General features: G+C 37.0%; 1 protein-coding gene and 1 long non-coding RNA gene across 3 annotated transcripts in view; both read right to left on the bottom strand.

Annotated features, from left to right (window-relative positions):
- The window catches only part of LOC116288005 (uncharacterized), a 190,352-nt gene that overhangs the window by 158,398 nt on the left and 19,915 nt on the right, over positions 1–12,039 (bottom strand). The gene's annotated exons all lie outside the window — the stretch shown is intronic.
- LOC148911071 (uncharacterized) lies at positions 1,113–2,506 on the bottom strand. The gene is made up of 3 exons (XR_016119872.1): positions 2,388–2,506; positions 1,562–1,620; positions 1,113–1,206 (listed from the first exon to the last, which is right to left on the bottom strand). It is a non-coding gene; the product is annotated as an uncharacterized LOC148911071 (long non-coding RNA).

The following is a 12,039-nucleotide window of genomic DNA, read 5'->3' as shown; positions in this document are numbered from 1 at the left end:
TTAAGAAAGAAAGACGTGACTTACTGTGAACCACACTTTCTGCCCAAGGAGTTTTTCATCCTCCCACACCAGTCTCATGTAACGAGCCATAAAGATAGCAATAGCAGCAAAGCACATCCAAGCAAGTGTCATCAGAGAACCTGCAAGGAATAGTTTTAAATACATACACATGTTTATATTATATACAACCATCACTCCCTGTGAAGGTCTCTTCTGTTAGGTTTGCTCGGCTGCACTCTACTAATTGCTACATTCACTATTCATTACGATGCACAAAACTGAACTCATATGTTGATTTTTACAGAGGGGGTGGGAGTGGGGAGGGGTTGAAGGCAGGATGTTCATGCCTACACCTGGCCCTTGCTAACAGGAAACTAGTTTTTTAAGCATAAATCATTTGATTTATAGTTTTTTTTTTACCATGTGCCTTGATCATAGCATCAATAGTAGATCCTCCAATAATGCTTTCTGCGATCTGTACATTAACCTCTTTATCTGTTGTGTCTCTCCACGTATGATAGCCTGGCTTACTACCTGCTGATAAAAATAATGCAGAAACAAGATAATTCCAATGTACTTTGAATGTGAAATATTTGTGTCAATCCAAAGATGTAGGTCATAATCACCATCATCATAATCATCATCATTATGAGCATCATCATCATCATCACCATCATTGCAAGTGCATTGAGACCAGGTAAAATGCCAAGGGCGGATCCAGGGGGCAAAGGGGGGCTGAAGCCTCCTCCCCCTTCAGCAGAAAAAATGATGCTTTTTTATATTGTTTTCCGTTGTGTTGACGGAAGAAACTCAATTAGCCCCCCTAAACTCACCTATCCCCCCCCCCCCTAAAATTTTGGCTGGATCCGCCCTTGAATGCAGTATATAAGAACCTCCCATTATTATTATTATTATGATCATGATCACTATCATCATCATAATCATCATCACCATCATCATCAACATTAACATCATCACCATCACCATCATCACATCATTATCATCACCAACAATACTATTACCATTATCCTTACATCATTAGCTATAGAATTATAACCATCTTGAATGCTACATCACTGGCATCACCATATATACATGTATAATCATTATAATCACTTACCAACTGGCCCATAAGCAAACACGAGATAGTGAGTGGTATTAAGACTTTTTAAGCCACTTCCAATTGCATCAATCTTTCTCTTAAACCTTAATGGAAATTACAACATTAGTAGTATGCATCTCATCAACAGCAGCAGCAGCTTGAACATCATTATCGTCAACAATAACATTGTTATATTGATATGTATCATCGACAACACATCAGCATTATAATTAAGCAGCATTTACAGTACCACTATTGCTATATCATCATCATCATCATCATCATCATCATCATCATCATCGATCACTACAGCACTGCCATCACTTTAGGAACTATTAATCATTATCGTTCCCAACACAGTCTTCAATATTGACTTCAGCTTGCACATACATATATTCAATAACAAAGTTCAATTTCAAAGGTTTTAATTTATCTTTTAAATATTATTAATTATTGCACCTGCAAGTGGTTTTTCCATCTTTATAATTCCCATCGATAAACGTTATTTGTGGCGGTAACTAAAGAAAAAAATTAATACCCATTATAAAGCTGAAAAAAAACAACAGTTATACAACCAACACTCACTTCAGAAGCTAAGTACAATTGTCTCAAGAAAATTATCATCTGCCTACGGTTACTATTTCCAGCATGCATTGCAAGAGTGGTTTCATGGGCAGAAACGATGTTTTTGCATCACAAAATATTTCATTTTCCTAAGGAGCCAAATTTTCTATTGTTCTATTAATAGACTGAATGGAAATATGGCAACCAATTTGAATACCTATTGTAGTTCTGGGGTGACTTGCCTGGTTGTTGACTTGAAGGTTTTAACAGCCACACATCCTTAATATTATTATGTAATTTAATCATCTATTTATTTCTTTATTTATATTATTGTATTATCTTAGATTTTAATATATATAAATACCATCGACTGTCTCTCGTTTTCTCACTGGACTCTGAAGATGACTTCCGCTCAGGTTTGCACAACGTCAGTCACCACCACCAACAGTCCTTTTCAAGACTACGCTCACCCGTACGATTACACTTCACAACAAACTTTAACACCTGGGTTCAAACCATTTACTCATATCTTAAATATATTAAATAATTCCTGGAAATGTGTGCTGTTAATAATATTATAAAAAAAAGATGACTTAAGCCTCTTTTACATGAAAGCGCTTTTGTGTTTCACACGAACATGAGGCTAGTTAACATATTTTGATTTGGCGTATATGCAGCTGCTATGAAACCACTCTATGACTACAGGTGAGAACATACTTACTGGATCTGTCTTCGGAGGGAGTGATTTAGTGGTGAGGTCATAATGTTGTAGCTTTACGTCTCCAGATATTGTGGCACACATTACTGCATCAGTCCCTGGCTAGAAAGCAGGTTATTAACAGTAATCTATTATTGTAGATGATGGCTAGTAAACACTAGCGTGGTAATTAATGTTTATGATACATAAAGATAAATAAGACCAAATAGGTTACTTTTTTACATTCTGCATCTTATTCGATATCTTGCATCTCATAAGATATATGTATAAATGTATACTACAACTTTTCTGCAATCAAGTGTATATATATATATATATATATGACACTAATGATGAAAAGGTAAATTATACACCGTGAAAAGATGAAAAAACTTACTGACGTTTCGGACGCTAGTCCTTCGTCGGAGTAAAAGAGCCCCTCTTTTACTCCGACGAAGGACTAGCGTCCGAAACGTCAGTAAGTTTTTTCATCTTTTCACGGTGTATAATTTACCTTTTCATCATTACTGTTTCATTAGAAACACCGACGCAGCTCACACTAGTTTTTAGCTAGTTATATCTTTTTATATATATGACACTAAGTATATACCGCAGTATGACAATGGATGATTGATGGTCCAGTGAAACACACCAGAAAAAATATCACCTACAAGAGAAAGAAAGGAATATAAAGGCTTGTATTTCATTATTGATAGCACATGTATGCATTAATATCATAGAAGACACTTTATAACCGCAACGATAAATGTGTGCATACAGAAATGGATAGTACATTCTGACGTGATTGAATAGCGTGCGCTATGTAATGAAGTTTTCGTTAGTTTGCTTAGTTGTGCATATATTAGATAATAACTTAGACCAATATACAGATCAATATTTTGTGCTGGGTCAAGTGCTAGTGAATTAAGGAATGGTCAATGTTAGCTTATCGTGTTTATATCCAGTTCTGGATTCACCCGGGAGGCTGCTTAAGGACTCAAGAAGCTAGAGTTGCACTTGGCTACGCCTCATGCGACTCTCTCAAGCTTAGCAACATCCTGCGTGCTTCCAGAACAAGATATAGGCACGCTAAATACGCATTTACAATTCCTTTAATTCGCTAACACTTGACCCAGCACAAAAAATTGATCTATATATTGGTCTATAATAAAATATGACATTAATTTTTAAAAAAATCACCATATATTATCATATTAACTTAAAATTTTACTTAAACCAGCAGGTAATCAAAACTAAATAAGTTTATGTATTTTGAATGTTTAGACACCGCTAGTCAATCGAATTTAATGGGCGCCGTACAGAAAATCAAGACTCGTAAATTTAGTGACTTACATAAAGATTTACGTGACAATAAAATAGCAAACTAACTAGAATTCTGTTGCTCTTAAATATGATACCAAAATATGAAACTAAAATACAGATTTCTTGGTTGTTTTGATGCACATCATTGATCTTGAATATCAAAAGTCTTTCTCAGAGAATTTCAATCGAAGTCCTTGAGAAATATGTACTCCAGGTTCACATACAAGCTTTGCAACACAAACAGCCAAAGTATTGCATAAGGTATTTACAGCTTACATACATACCTCAATGCCTTTGGTCATAGTCTTAGTAGGGTTTACAAATATCAAATGGACAACTTCTCAATAAAAGACTCTCTTCTCGCTTCTTTAAACGACTGAGCCCAACAACACCCAAATATGCAAATACCGTATTTACCACTTATATGATTTATTTGTGTCTTATAGATGACAAGCTTTGGTTACCAAGAAAACCGGATCGACATTTAGACGAATCAGCTACAGCTCAATGTTCGTGCACAATATAAATTCAATGGTCACGATAGAAACCTATTGTATTCTTTGTTATAACTTGGACTCTTTTGTCGTGGCTATTGAATTACGTAGACAGAGTCTCCCTTTACTGTGCACAGTAATTTATCTCGCCCTTCCAGAAGGTAACTAGCAGGGTAAATCTCTATATGCAGACCTAGATGGATGCTGACTCAGAGAATATTCCACTGGTTGCGACTGATTGCCGATTTGCCGAAAACTGGCTTTCGGAAAGTTTCGGTTATGGCTTCGTTTTGTGAAGTCATAAAAACGAAGACAAAGGCGAATGTAGACGACAACTATTTGATTTCCTAATTAGCGTAGGTTATTAATATTCATAAGTTGAAATTATGGGATGTAAGCCGGGACAGGCAGCAAGACGATCGTAATACGTACACGATATGGTATGTCAAGATTATATTTGATTTTCCGTAAGATATAGGCTTTTAATTTGTAACTTTTTATTTCTCGTGAAGCTCGTAATTATAAATCTGTCTATTGTGAATGAAATAACTGAAGAACATCAAGATTATCGAGAATTAAATCGCTGATATAATCGACGAGCGTTTTGCGTTGTGTACCCATTACTGAATTAGATGTCCCCACTGAACGAAAGAAGATGTCCGCTACAGCGAAATTCGGACAAACAAACTTACAAGTTTACTTTCAGCAGATAATTTTCACGGCCGATCGCAGTTGATGGGTTATTATTGTAACTTTAAGTAAAAATGATAAAATCGGTTCGTATAATCCTCGTAGCGGTTAAACAGAATGCAATGTTTGTCCGAATCTTTAAGCTATTTTTAGAATCAGCGCGCTTAGCTATTTATCAGGCATGTTTGAAAGTCAAATTTGCAGTCCGGCCCAGCCCCTCTGCAGTCCCAGCACAAAACAGATGCCCAACACTACTCACGCCCAAAGGGCACGAGTTTATCCTTAGAACAAGGGTCTATTAGTGGTATGTAGAATTATTTATTATTACTGGATCATCCCTATAAGCAACCACCCTCGTCTCAATTCCCAAGCGTACAGAGACTTAGCCTATACCCTTCAATTAACTACCATTGCTACACTGACTCACTTTATCGCCATAATAATAAACGTACGTCTTAAATAAGAATTCACTTAAGCGATTTCTGTTGGTGTGTAGTTTGAATGGATGCATAAAGAACAATGGCATATAATTATATTCTGTCCAGAACAGCTTGCCGTTACTGTAATCAATATAGCCGTATTTTTTTGGAAGATAAAATCCATAAACATGTTCAAAATTAAGCTCGATGTCCAGGAATGTAAGTATTGTCGGTACTGCTATTTCAAGAAATACTTTATTCCAGATCCAGTCATTCCAGCTACCAGAGCAGTGAACGGATGGAGTAACTGAAACCTGTCACATTTCGTGTGATCTTCAACATTTTGAGGCAATGGGTACGGAGTGAATCGATGACTGCTTTTTCGCATTTGTTCTTGACCGATCCAATACTTTCGTTGCGAATTGTCCAACTTATGGGTTCGACTTAAATGAGTGTATAAATTCTTTTGCTGCTTTTCGCAAATAGGACAGAACCGTGTCATCGTGCGTCTTTCGAAGAATGAGGCCAATTCCTATAGGGAGCGCTATTTATACGAATTCAGGGATTCTAGTCTACATAAGATTCTAGTGTAGATATAAGAATCTAGTAGAGTCTAGTTTAGAGTCTAGTGTAGAATCTAGTGTAGAATCTAGTGTAGAATCTAGTGTAGAATCTAGTGTAGAATCTAGTGTAGAATCTAGTGTAGAATCTAGTGTAGAATCTAGTGTAGAATCTAGTGTAGAATCTAGTGTAGAATCTAGTGTAGAATCTAGTGTAGAATCTAGTGTAGAATCTAGTGTAGAATCTAGTGTAGAATCTAGTGTAGAGTCTAGTATAGATAGTAAAGAACCAGTTGTATAACAAATACGATGGTTCTTTCCGTTGTCATTTCATTTGAACAAACCATCCCGAGAGAAAACATGTCTGTCTTACTTCGTGATAACTTTGGCTATTTACATCTTTTGACTAAATGCCCAGAGCATCAGAGAAATGTTTTGCTTGCAACAGCCACTCCCGAACAAGTTCATGTAATGTGTGAGGTCTGTCATAATTTATTACAAGGAACAATTCCCATATCAGAAGGGCAAAAGGAAAGATTGAGACCGCACAAGGATGATATAAGAGAGTTAGCTCATGGATCAATACCATTTAAGGCCAAGAAAAAAATTCTGATTCAAAAAGGCGAGGGCTTGATGGGGGAGGTCTTGCCTCCTCTAATGAGCGCTCTGAGTCTTTTACTGCTATAAAAAACCCAGCCAAATGCCAATAACTTCATTTTACTAGTAGAGGTCATCATGAAGAGAAGAAGAGTTTCAGAAGAAGAATCTACAGAACCCGAGCTGAGCGAAGATTCCTCTAGCGAGGAGGAGCAATTTTCGAAATCGGATGAGAATGAAATCAATCGAATGGCACGACAGCTCCCTAAAAGCATACCGCGACAAAAGGCACATGATTTACTTCATAGCATGGTAGCATCCAAAGATATTTTGTATTGGAATTCCCATGGAGAAATGACTCATCATCAACGTAGAATTCCACTAGCCAACATGAAAGAATTAATCGAGTATGCTTTGTTACCTTACAACCCAGAAGTTAACGCCCCAAGAGGGCTCAAGACTTTTACCAGTGGATTGGCAGAGCTTGATTTGGACAAGAATCTTATTCGCAACAAAATACTATTGGCAGATCTGATTGCCAGGCAACCAGAGGATAACTATGATACGGATGTTAGCAATAGTGAAACTGAAAGTGACAATGATGCTGAAGAATCCCAAGAGGAACTTGACAGCGAGGACTCAGAATCGGAGAGTGAGGACGAAGAAGAAGAAGAAGAAGAAGAAAGAGAGTGTCACGCTTGTCAAGAACCCAAATCGTTTTCAAAGATATCAGTGGCACAATGCCCGAATTGCTGTTGGCACGAAGCGTATCACAGTCCTCAAAACGAATTAGTCGTGTGTGACGTTTGCATACACCCTTTTGTTATCAGTGCCAAAAATACAAAACAAATGTTTTATCGTTGCGAAGACTGTAATTTAATGCATACACTTTCTTTAAAATCAAATACGCTAAAACCTCTTGTTATGACTCAAAATCCTGAAGTGCAAGACGAATGATTCAATTATTTTCTGACGCAGACTCTGATGGCCTCCTATGATTGTAAAAACGTTTTTATAAAGTAGAAAAAACGATTGAGAGCGATAGCCAAGTCGATACCCGACTGGCAAAATGTGTAGTTCGGAGTTTAGCTGTAGTGACTGAACTATGAAAATCAATCAAAACACTGTGTTTGTTGAGTCTTCTATTGTTTACAAACGTGGTCTTGATATCTAGTAGGTTTTTTTGACTCGCAAATAGCGCAGCGCGGTTATACTAAAAATAGATGTCACGAGATCGGACCCCCCGCATGACTCAGACAAACAGAACACAAAGGTCATAGTAAATGTAAAGCGGTTTTCATTACGCTCGCTAGTTTCTTTATATTTTCTCGTCGTTTTTTTTGACAAAATGGTCAGTACGAAACATTGCTGCTGGGGAAGATGTAATAGTGATTCAAGATACCCCGATAGACTTCCACTTCTGTTACAAGGAGTTGCATTTGTGTTTGATAGTAATATGAATGACTGTGCTTTAAAAGACATTCGTTGTCTTTTATGTAAAAGCACTGCCTTTTCATGACTTCCTGTGATAGAACAGACTCTTGGATCACACTTTGAATAGTGTGATCATGAAAAACCTTTAGACTCTTAATCTCTAGCAAACCATCTTCTTCCACAAGACCATCAGGAGAACATGCTAGCCAGGGGTATTTGGGATTAACCCACAATCCAGATGCCACAACTTGATGCTTTGTTTGAGCTTGGTATTTCAATATAGCATCGGCTTCATTTTCTAAGCCTCTTGCCATCCAAACAGACTGGTAGTTTTCACTCTCCATATTCCATTTGTAAGATGATATAAACTTCGCACTTCGACTGGCTGCACTTTTGGATCCATCAAGTACAAGTTTTCCAATCTTAACAGCTTCAAGGCATTTGGAGGCGGTTAGTCGAAGCCATCTCTCAGAGTGCCATTTTTCACTTTGGCTCTGTTGCTCTGTGTCAGAAAGTTGGGTGAGTGATGAGGGAGTTAAGTTCTTAACAAGGATTTCTACCTTCTCTCTTAACAAAGGCAAGCAAATATCGTCTACTGAGTAATCATTATATGAAACCTTCAGTTGTGTCGTCCACATAGAAATTTTCCCGGTCTTAGCATTTTCATATTGTAGCCGAGAGACAAAGTTATTGGTCATTGACGATGTTACCTGTCTGTATTGAGGCGGTCGTGGATCGAAATCTATAACTTGAACTTGTGTTTTCTTTTTTTTGGAGGGATATTTGGCATCTGAGAGTCTTTTGGGATTTTTCTTTCTCTTTTTTCCTTTGTTCCATGAACACTCCTGGCTAGTACATGGTGTAGTTACGATATGTCCGTGTTCTTTGACGTGGTCTAATAACAACAGCAAAACCGCAACTACGTGGCTGCATCGGCCAAGTTCTGACGCTTTGCATGGCTCACACGATGCATGTATAACTGCGCCACTTTGAATCGATAAAATTATCAATACGTTGTGAGGAAGATCTGTTTTCATTGAGGGCCAAACGTGCGCGCGAAGGAAATAATAATCACTGTTCTTGTTGTCAGTAACGTCGTGTACGAAGCCAGAGTCAACATATTTACGTCCGTTCTTGAAAGGCTTGTCAGTCATATGTCCGAGTCCGTGTCCCTTTGCTTCATCATCACTATCATCAGACGTTTGATCTACGACTTCACTTTCTGATCGTGATGGAAGTGATTCTAAAGCATAGAAATAAACGTGTCCATAGTTGAACTGCGCCGGTATGTCATTGGATGGAAAGTTTTTCCAGCCCGATGTAGGTATTTCAGGGACTTTATTCTTTGGCTCTTTGATTATTTTTCCGTCCTTGCTGTATTCCTTGGATACCTTAATATCGAGCCACCTACCTCCATCTATACTCGGATCAAGAATGCGGTAATTTCCAGCGTTTATACAATCCTGAACACGTGCGAGCAGTTCGCTACGCTTTCCAGTGACTTTTAGGCCTCTGCATTTAAGCCAACGCTTTAACTGGTAGACAGTATAGTTTCCCGGGTCAGCATCAAACCTGGATCCAGGAACTCCATCATTTTCAGTCAAGTTTGTAGCTGTTTTAAGTGGATTTAGATACGAAGTATTTATATTTGCAGTCATTCCTCTTCTACTGAGATGGTTTGTTTGTCTGAGTCACGCGAAAGGTATCATATTTCGTGACGTAATAACCGCGCTGCGCTATTTTGCAGAACACAGTCCTCTATTGTTTCAAGTGACGGGTGTTTCTATTGAACAAATATATACTGACAATCAAAACATAATACTTAGTTAAAAAATGAAAAGAGCTGTAACTAAACTTTTTTTGTATTCACATGCATTGAGCGTTTTATAAATAAATGAATAAAAAAAGATTTTTGAAAAACGTGTTTGCTCTTTTTCCTTGGGCAAGTCATTTAATTGTTTGTTTTTTGATGAGTCAACTTCGTAGAACTCAATTAGGGTGAAACAAAAGCATAAAGTAAAAAGAGTCTAATCCTTTAACAATAGGCAATTAGATCAGAACATTTTATTAGGATCAAACTTTGACGTAAAATATAGGATGTGGTGCAATTCCTAATTCTAAAAATAGATATGACGATATCCGTATTGCCTGTGAGTGGTGCAATTCTTACTTTAGACGGTAGTAAAAGAGTTGGGCATAAAATCTCAAAATCTTTAGTATTCAATATCTTATCGCGGTAGTAAGACAAAGGACAATGCCTAAACTAAGCCTTTAAGGCTTTGAGATAAGAAAACTATATTTTATGAATAATTAGAAACTTTTATTAGGATTAAACTTTGACGTAAAATATAGGATGTGGTGCAATCCAGCCAACTAAGAATAAATATAACTGACCACCCCTCCCCCTACCTCACTGGAAACTCACTCCTCGAGTGATGTAGAATTGGTACTTCATATCTACTGGAGGGACATGGTAATCGCAGAGAAAGTCGTGCCGCAAAAGCAAATTTATTTTTTGTTGAAAATTAAAGAAATAAAGAAGAAAAGAAACGAATAATCAAAGGAGAGAAAAAAAAAACAAAAAAAAAACAACCGCATTTGCAGTACACCTTTTGCTGTTCATTAACCGCAAAGGAATATTCATTGAAGTGAAGAAGCATTGTCATTAGAGCGAACAGGCATACAATAAGGCGAACGGAGTCTCAATAGTGCGATGGAACGTTCATTAAGAAATTTAGCATTGAATTTGACAATCATGAATATGTTTGCGTGGATTCATTAACGTTTTCAAACTTTCATTAGCGTTTTGGTGCAGACAATAAACCACAACACACATTCAATACAGTGTTTTGGACATTTATTTACGCAATACAATACACCTTTTGCTGTTCATTAACCGCAAAGGAATATTCATTCAAGCGAAAAAGCATTATCATTAGCGCGAAGAGGCACACAATAACGCGAACGGAGTTTCAAGAGCGCGATGGAACTTTCATTAAGGAATTTAGCATAACATTGGACAATCATGAATATGTTTGTGCAGGTTCATTAGCGTTTTCGAAGTTTCATTAGCGCCTTTGTGCAATCAATAGACAAAACCACACATTCAATAACGGTTTTTGGACATTCATTAGCGCAATACATTATTACTTTACTTTTTACACGGGAATTGTAGGATTTTAGCTTACTTTACATTTTTTACAACCCATGAATATATAGAAAACATGGCGTTAGGTATAAATATCAACTCACTACCTAAAATCCTACAATTCCCGTGTAAAAAGTAAAGTAATAATGTATTGCGCTAATGAATGTCCAAAAACCGTTATTGAATGTGTGGTTTTGTCTATTGATTGCACAAAGGCGCTAATGAAACTTCGAAAACGCTAATGAACCTGCACAAACATATTCATGATTGTCCAATGTTATGCTAAATTCCTTAATGAAAGTTCCATCGCGCTCTTGAAACTCCGTTCGCGTTATTGTGTGCCTCTTCGCGCTAATGATAATGCTTTTTCGCTTGAATGAATATTCCTTTGCGGTTAATGAACAGCAAAAGGTGTATAAGTGTATTGTGCTTTTACGATTGTAGATTTTCAAAAACAAAAAAGGGAATTTATCTTTGAATGTGTTCTCTATTTAAACATCTTGGACGATGATATGTTTACATGTGGTTGTACCATTTTATGCATTTCTGTGGATCTTCATAGGCCCTCAAAAGACGCTAGTCTGACTCATTTGGAACATAGTTAATGGAGGGGAATGGTTATGAAACCTATTGTTATAGGTCTTTGTTCACTTTTTTCAAGCGTGACCGTGCACAATCCTTTGTTTTACCATTGTTTTACCATTGTTGGCAATGGCTGAGTGAACAGACAAAAATCTTGCTTTTGGCAGCTAGTTCAAAAGACTTAAAGATCTATAAGAGATATTTGAATATTCCTTACAACAATCCCATAGACAAAGTTTATGTTTACTTATTTTGCAATTTCAGATGAGCATAAATCAAAAATTGTGCACCGTCAAGACCGGTTCAACATCAAAAGCGAACAAAGACCTGATAACAATAGGTTTCCTAACCATTCCCCTCTATTAACTATGTTTGGAAGTTGGTTTATTTGTTGAACCAATAGCAATATCCAAAAAAGAGGGATTAAAA

The sequence above is a fragment of the Actinia tenebrosa genome, unplaced genomic scaffold (genome assembly GCF_029948245.1).
Source record: "Actinia tenebrosa isolate PJP-AT-01 unplaced genomic scaffold, QUT_ActTen_1.0 PGA_scaffold15__27_contigs__length_11533743, whole genome shotgun sequence".
NCBI classification, from domain to species: Eukaryota; Metazoa; Cnidaria; class Anthozoa; order Actiniaria; family Actiniidae; genus Actinia; species Actinia tenebrosa.
Note: the sequence above shows the minus strand (reverse complement) of the source record. Positions and strands in the feature narration are given on the sequence as shown.